At 33.8% G+C, this 7,939-nt stretch overlaps 1 long non-coding RNA gene across 1 annotated transcript; it reads right to left on the minus strand.

Annotated features, from left to right (window-relative positions):
• Window positions 1-4,818: 4,818 nt before the first annotated feature.
• LOC147019258 (uncharacterized) lies at window positions 4,819-6,104 on the minus strand. The gene is made up of 2 exons (XR_015062715.1): window positions 5,956-6,104; window positions 4,819-5,858 (listed from the first exon to the last, which is right to left on the minus strand). It is a non-coding gene; the product is annotated as an uncharacterized LOC147019258 (long non-coding RNA).
• Window positions 6,105-7,939: the final 1,835 nt, after the last annotated feature.

The raw sequence follows: 7,939 nt of genomic DNA on the forward strand, positions 1-7,939 counted from the left end.
AATGATAATGAAAATAGATTGCTTTTTGGTGTTGGTAATGCTTTTGGTGATCAGAATAAATTTGTAATTGAGGAGATGAGTTGGTATATCAGTGAATATACTCCTAATCTTAAAACAGAAGAGATGTTGAATCGAAGACTTAACTCAAAGAGACCACTCAGTGTATCATACCTCAAAAGAAGATGTCAACACGTTAAACTCAATCAAACTACTTACACGTGGAATTTGGGTGTTCTGGAAGGAAAGCCACGATATCTGTGGATGATTTTTTAAAAGCCAGATGGTGATACTGCGACTGGATAAGAATAATGCATTGAGTGATAATGCTAAGGTGAAACAACTTTGCTGCTTCTCTAGATGGAACATTTTATCCACGAGATAGATTGGAAATTAATTGGGAAAAAATGATTTTGCTGAAGCATACAAGTCTTACCAAAAGGTGTGTGAAAGTAATGGAAATAAAGAACCTATTTTGGATATGACAGCATTTAAAAGTTTGTATACAATCTATACGTTTGACCTGAGCGCTCAAAAAGAAACTATAAAGTCGAATCGAGTGGATACTTCCCTATACATTGAAAGAGGAGAGAGTGAAGAAGTTGATACATATTGTTTGCTTTTGGAAGAAACAGAATTGCAGATTAATACAGATAATGGTGTGATGATTAGTCTCACATAATTTTTTTGTTAAATAAATGAGTGGCAAAGTACCAACTGGGGTATATGTTAATCAAATCAATCTTCATAAACTATCATCTTGTGTTCAAAATCAAAAGCCTTGTACGATTAATGTTAATACAATTCAGAGAAAAGGAGCAGTAAGAATTGATGTTTTGCTCACAAGAGAACAGGTTAAAATCTTGAATGACACTGACTCACTTAAAATTAAAATGACAAAACCAATGTTGAAAAAATATTCAATAAGAGAGACGAGTGGAGGATTTCATCCTTTTCTAATTCCTTTATTTGCTGGTTTAAGTGCGGTTGGAGCATTGACGGGTGGTATTTCAACAGCGGTCAAAACTGCCAACGAAAGGAAGGCTCAACTCCAGGCTCAAAAAGAATTGGAAAGACATAACAAAGAGTTGGAGAAACAAATTAGTGGAAGTGGTGTAATTGTAGATTTTGCTGAAAAACTTGAAGGTCTGCCTGATAAAGCGAGATTGTTAGTTGGAGATATGCTTTCTTCTATAGCACAAGCAGGTGTAAAATTAACGAAAAGAGGTAATGGATTATATCTTTCTAATAAATAAATGAGCATTGATGAGTGGTTGAAAGAATTTGGAAAGAATACAACATCAAATTTACAACTTGCCAAATATTGTAAGAAATTAAAAATTCATAATGTGGTTATTTGTATGAGAGATGAATTAACAAATGTGTCGAAACATACAAAGAATATTATTATGAACTTAGAAGATAATGATGGGAACGGTTCTCATTGGGTTTGTATTTTTAATAGTCAAGACAAATATTATTTTGATAGTTTTGGTCTTCCACCACCTGTTGAAGTCATAAAATTCTTACAGAATGGTGTTTATCAAACATTTCAAGTCCAAGAATTAAATTCCAAGTGTTGTGGTCAATTATGTCTATATGTGTTATTTCAACTCAACAAAAATAAAAATTTTATGATATTATTTTTAATCTAATATAAATGACTTATGTTGGTAAAGATGGTTCTATCTTTGGTGTATCTCAAGAACTGGATATTGATTTATCAAATTATTACACAAAGGCACAGGCTGAACGACATAAATATAATATAAACAAAAATATTAACATGAAAAATGTTTATAAATTAAAAAAATTATCCAAGCCCGACTGACGCGAATGACTTGGTGAGATTAAGCGATTTATCACAATATATATACTTAAATAAAACAGCTGTGTATTCTAAAGATACAGAAGTGTTGATATTATCTCCAGGTCATACAGAATTCACAGTTCGAATTAAAATAAATTTTTATAAAGAAGGGCGTATCGTTTGTATGAGAATAGAACAATGGGGGTATGATATGAATGATTTAGGTATAATTGGTCATTTAAAATTAACCTCGAAGACCTGGAACAATTAAATCAGTCTCGTAAGGAAGAATATTATCCACTTGGTATCGAGAATGAGTTTTGTGGAGCCACGATTAGTAAACAACAAATAAAAGAATTTAATAAGGGTAAATATAATAATGGTTTTGCCCTTGTTTATCTCATGAAAACAGAAAAAACAGGATTATATATAATAAGTAAGGAAATACAAAATGATTTAACAATGGGAAGATGGGGAGGTGTTTCGTGCCATAATATTATTCTAACATATATTTCTAATACATAAATGACAGCAAGAAGGCTTCAAGAAAATTATCATTTCTGTGTTCAAGCATACCTTCAAGAAAAGGGTATTCGGTATTTTAATAAATATGTTCTACAACATAAGAATGAGGTATTTTCAATAAAAGATTGGCATTATGCTGATGTTGATAAACCAACAACTTTAGATTTAATTAGAATGTTAAATAATGAAAAAATTATAAGGTTAAGAAAAGGTAAGGCTCTTTTAGAAATTCAAAAGAAATTTTATTGGTTTCCTGTTGTAAAAAATTATTTTGGATACAGGAATAACAAGAAATCCTGATGAATATATGTATAATATTCTATGGGGTGTAAACGATTCAAGTATAGTAAGGGATGAGGAAGGAGTTGAAGAAGAGAGGGAAGAGGAGGAAAAGGAGAAGGAGGAGAGGGAGAGGGAGGAAAGAGAGAGGGTAAATGAATATTATGGTATGGAAACCAGTGAGATTCAAAAAAGAATAGAGGTATTACAGAAAATAACTCAACCCACCAGGAAGGAATACAAAGAATTAACAAGTCTATTTGCAATACTTTCAACAAAACTATTAGCATCGTCAAGCTATTCATTTTAATTCAAGTTTTTTTCTTAAATAAATGGAGGAGAGAGTGAAGGCATTTCTAAGGATTCTTTATGTTTTAAAAATTAAGATTCAAATGTGCATGTTGGAAACTAAAAAGGTTTTTGCACTCTGCAGAAATTTTTCTCATAAATAAATGAGTTATTGTCTCAAATGTAAAAAGAAAACTAATACTAAAAATATTTCATATATTAAAAGTAAAAATAACAGGGTTATACAAAAAGGTATATGTTCGGTGTGTGGTTCAAAAAAAAATCAATTTATCTCCAAACACAAACTCGGAGGAGATATACAAAAGTTTTTATCAGGAAGTAAATTTACAACTACTGGAATACCAGGGGAATTACATCTTCCAGGGTATTCTTTCTGTGGTCCAGGCACAAACTTGGATAAAAGATTAGATGAGGCAGACAATCCTAAATCCTGGAGTAAGCCTATCAATAGAGTTGATGAAGTGTGCATGAGACACGATATTGATTATGGGAATACCACAACGTTGGAAGAAAAGCATGAAGCCGATAGAGAAATGTTGTATAATTTGTCTCTGATACAAAATCCTACCTTGAGAGAAAAAGTTGATCGGTTCATTGTGAAGAAGATGATCAGTGCTAAATTGAAACTTGGACTTGGAAATTCAAAAAACTTGTAAGCTCTAATGATGTCATTAAGATTGAAGAGCAATTAGCTGATGAATTACATAAACCAATATTCACAAAGTTTCAGAGAAGGAAAGTTTATTCCAAGGAAGTAGATTATATCTGGTCTGGTTGATTTGATTGAACTCAATAATGATAAGGGGTACAAGTATGCTTTAACTGCTATTGATTTGAGGAGTAGATATGCGTGGGTTGTCCCTTTAAAAACAAAACAGGTAATACTCTTATGTTAGCTTTTCAACAGATATTTAATAAAAAGTAAGAGAAAACCTAAGAAATTGTGGACTGATGAGGGTAGAGAGTTTTATAACAAGACATTTATGAATTTTCTAAAAAATAACAGTATTACATTATACAGTACCTTTAATGAAGGGAAGGCAGTTGTTGTTGAACGTTTTAATCGTACCTTAAAAGAGAGACTATATAAAAAATTCACACAACTCGGTTCACAACAATGGTCATCTTTTATTCAGGATATTGTGGATAAGTATAATGACACGATTCACACATCAACGAATATGAAGCCATCAGAAACATTTACAAAATTAAAATATGAAAAAGAGATTAATGTCAGAAAACCTAAGTTCAAAGTTGGTGATATCGTAAGAATATATAGGTGGAAATCTCATTTTGAAAAGGGTTTTACTGAACGATGGACGAAAGAACTTTTAAAATTGTTGATGTAATAGATACAGTTCCTTGGACTTATAAAATATATGATTTGGAAGGGGAAGAGATTTTAGGTTCATTTTATTCACAGGAATTACAAAAGACAAAACTAAGCAGATAATACACCTTTGTGGACACTCGAGGGCCAAGTCCGAGGTGTATAACAGTATATAATGTGTGTCAAGGGGGACGTTCTTAGATCTGTGAACCCCCAAACACAGAATCCTCAACTGAATAGTCAAGGCTTAACTTTTGTTTGTGTGTGTGTGTGCAATGGGAGCAATAGGTTGGCGCTTCACTCCCTCCTACTATACACCGTTGTGGACACTCGAGGGCCAAGTCCGAGGTGTATAACAGTATATAATGTGTGTCAAGGGGGACGTTCTTAGATCTGTGAACCCCCAAACACAGAATCCTCAACTGAATAGTCAAGGCTTAACTTTGTTTGTTGGTGTGTATGTGTGTGTGTCCCAACCCTCACATTCAAAATCTCAACCCCAACCCTCACATTCAAAATCTCAACCCCAACTCAATCCTCACCCAACACAGTCTTTTTCAAAATGAGATTTCCACCTATATATATATATATTTTACGTTTTTTTTTTTTTTTCTTCCAATTCTGTCTTTTAAGGCTTTCAGGTTTGATGACATAGAAAGAGGGAGTAAGAACTTTCTTGATAGGTTTAGATCCCAAAGAGTGATAGCAACTCCAAAAGTCTCCAAAATATAAATAAATAAAATAATAATAATAATAAATAAATAAATAAATAAATAAAAGCCCCCAAAAAGTTTCAAGTGTCCAACATAAACCCAACTTTCCAAGTCTTCAAGGTATAACCACATTCCCGTTGAGTTTCCAAGATATGTATCACATTGTGAGTTATCAATCCAGAACCCACATTTCAAGTATTCAAAGTAAAACCAACTTACAAAGTCTCTTAAGGATAACTCATTTACTGATTTTTTCAAAATTTGTGAGTCTCCAAGGTAGGACCCATATTTAGAACCATCTTGGCAGAACCCTTTTCCTGAGTCTCCAAGGTAGTTATTTAAACCATCAAGGCAGAACTCATTTACTGATTTTTTTCAAAATTTGTGAGTCTCCAAGGTAGGCCCCATATTTAGAACCATCTTGGCAGAACCCTTTTCCTGAGTCTCCAAGGTAGTTATTTAAACCATCAAGGCAGAACTCATTTACTGATTTTTTCAAAATTTGTGAGTCTCCAAGGTAGGCCCCATATTTAGAACCATCTTGGCAGAACCCTTTTCCTGAGTCTCCAAGGTAGTTATTAAAACCATCAAGGCAGAACTCATTTACTGATTTTTTCAAAATTTGTGAGTCTCCAAGGTAAAACTTGTATTCTGGCTCATCAAGGTATAACTTGTTCAGTGGGTATTGTCTTGATAACTCACAATGAGTACTATTGCTGTAAAACTCTTTTTCAGGATTTTGCTGGTCTCCAAGGTATAACTCTTTGGTTGGGTCATCAAGGACGTCCTCGTTCTGTGGGTCTTGGTCGCTCATAAGGTCTTCAACCAAGCCAACAATTTCGCCCCAAGTTGTAGCAAAAGCAGTATTTTCATTTCGTATTTCAGACACAATTTCCTGTGAGAGAAAATAATAATGTATTAATTAAGTTATTTAATTATTAAATGAGTATGCTTCAATCAAAGTTTGAAAATAGGAAAATAAAAAATCTTACCTCAATAGATAAGAGGTTTGAATCCAGTTCATCAACTTGAAGGTTTAGTTCCATAGAAGACAGAGAGTTCCAAGGAACACCAAAGTCATCCCACTCAAGGTCTTCAACCAAGCCAACAATCTTTCCACAAGTTGTAGCAAAAGCAGTATTTTCAGATACAATTTCCTGTGAGAGAAAATAATAATGTATTAATTAAGTTATTTAATTATTAAATGAGTATGCTTCAATCAAAGTTTGAAAATAGGAAAATAAAAAATCTTACCTCAATAGATAAGAGGTTTGAATCCAGTTCATCAACTTGAAGGTTTAGTTCCATAGAAGACAGAGAGTTTGAGACAAGCACACAGAACACCATTGTCAGCAAGAACAAATGTTTAAAATGGAGCCTGGGTTTGAAGCTTTTATAGAGAAAGACTGGTGGGTGTGGTTTCCTTTGGAAATTCCCTGGGCAAGCCTAGGCAAGCCTTCATTGGGAAATTTTTCAAAACCATAACATCCTGTAATTTTCTAGTGATTTCTTTGTGAGTCAGAGATGAACTGGAAATGATGTAAGAGTGGGCGGGGCTTAGCAAAAGTAGGCGGAGCTTAGGAAAAGTGGGCGTGGCTTAGAAAAAATACCTTATGAAAAGTGGGCGGAACTTAGCAAAAGTGGGCGGGGGCTTAGGAAAAGTGGGCGTGGCTTAGAAAAAATACCTTATGAAAAGTGGGCGGAGCTTAGCAAAAGTGGGCAGGGCTTAGGAAAAGTGGGTGTGGCTTAGAAAAATTACCTTATGAAAAGTGGGCGGGGCTTAACAAAAGTGGGCGGGGCTTAAAGAAAAGTGGGCGGGGCTTAACAAAAAATAACCTGTGGCTCAGGAGGTGGTCAAACAAGAGCATTAAGAGAAGTTTATCATTTCGTAATGGCACAAATGGGGTATCTTAAAAAATATAAAGATTCAAATGTTTTGTTTGTCAATATTTTAGATGGGGATTATTGTGCAAAGAAAATTAAACTATTGAAGGAATTTGAGAATGAACAAATCTTTATAGGTTCAATGAGTGAGCTGTTCAATTCAATGAGGTTCAACCTCCAAGTTAAAAGGGGAGACAAATAAATATACCTTGGGATAAAAAGGGGATTTATTTTTAGGGGAAAAAAATATAAATCGCTGAAAATCCCCCATTCATTTACATGGGGAAAAGTGAGCCAGAATCAGTATTCTTACCCTACTGACGTCATTGCATATGTAGAATGCCACATCCGATCAGTATGGAAGTTTTTGAGGGTCATCTCGGGATAAAATGGTTCACAGAAAAAAAAAATTATGACGTCATCGGTCAAGTGATTTGGCAGCCATATTGTTTAAAAACAAAAATCCTTCAAAAATCTTCTCTGAAGTGGCTCAACAGATCGAGGCAAAACTTTACATGTATGACCGCCTCTCCATGAGGAACAAAATGTTCAAACGTATGATATCATAGGTCACATGGTTTGGCAGCCATATTGGATTTACCATAGAAACCATAAAATACACCACTCAAAAGAAGTCCTGGTGAGAGTCTGCAATCTCTGCTCTTTTTCTTGTTAATTCTGATTCACACAAGAATCCATATGCATGCAAAAATGGTCTAATTTAACAATTGCAAGCAGTTTTTTACACATGAGCTTGTTCTGACCCTGTTTTTTTATTTAAAAAAAAAAATCACAATTTCAATGCAAAAAAACGTGTTTTCCATGAAACTGTGTGTATTTCAGCTTGTTCAAAGCAAAACAACACATTTTACCCAAGAAACCTTACTCATGCAGAAACGGTCTTTTTTTGCCAAAAACAAGCATTTTTAACAACACAATAGCTTGTTCTGACCCCCTTTTTTGTACTAATCATGATTCTAATATAGAAATATGTGTTTTTTTTTTAATCAAATAGTGTGTATTTTAACTTGTTGTAAGGAAAACAATACATTTTACACAAGAAAGTTATTCACCCAAAAACGGTCTTATTTG

This window comes from Eptatretus burgeri, chromosome 10 (assembly GCF_056783735.1).
Source record: "Eptatretus burgeri isolate ZD-2024b chromosome 10, Ebu_testis_v1, whole genome shotgun sequence".
Taxonomy (NCBI): domain Eukaryota; kingdom Metazoa; phylum Chordata; class Myxini; order Myxiniformes; family Myxinidae; genus Eptatretus; species Eptatretus burgeri.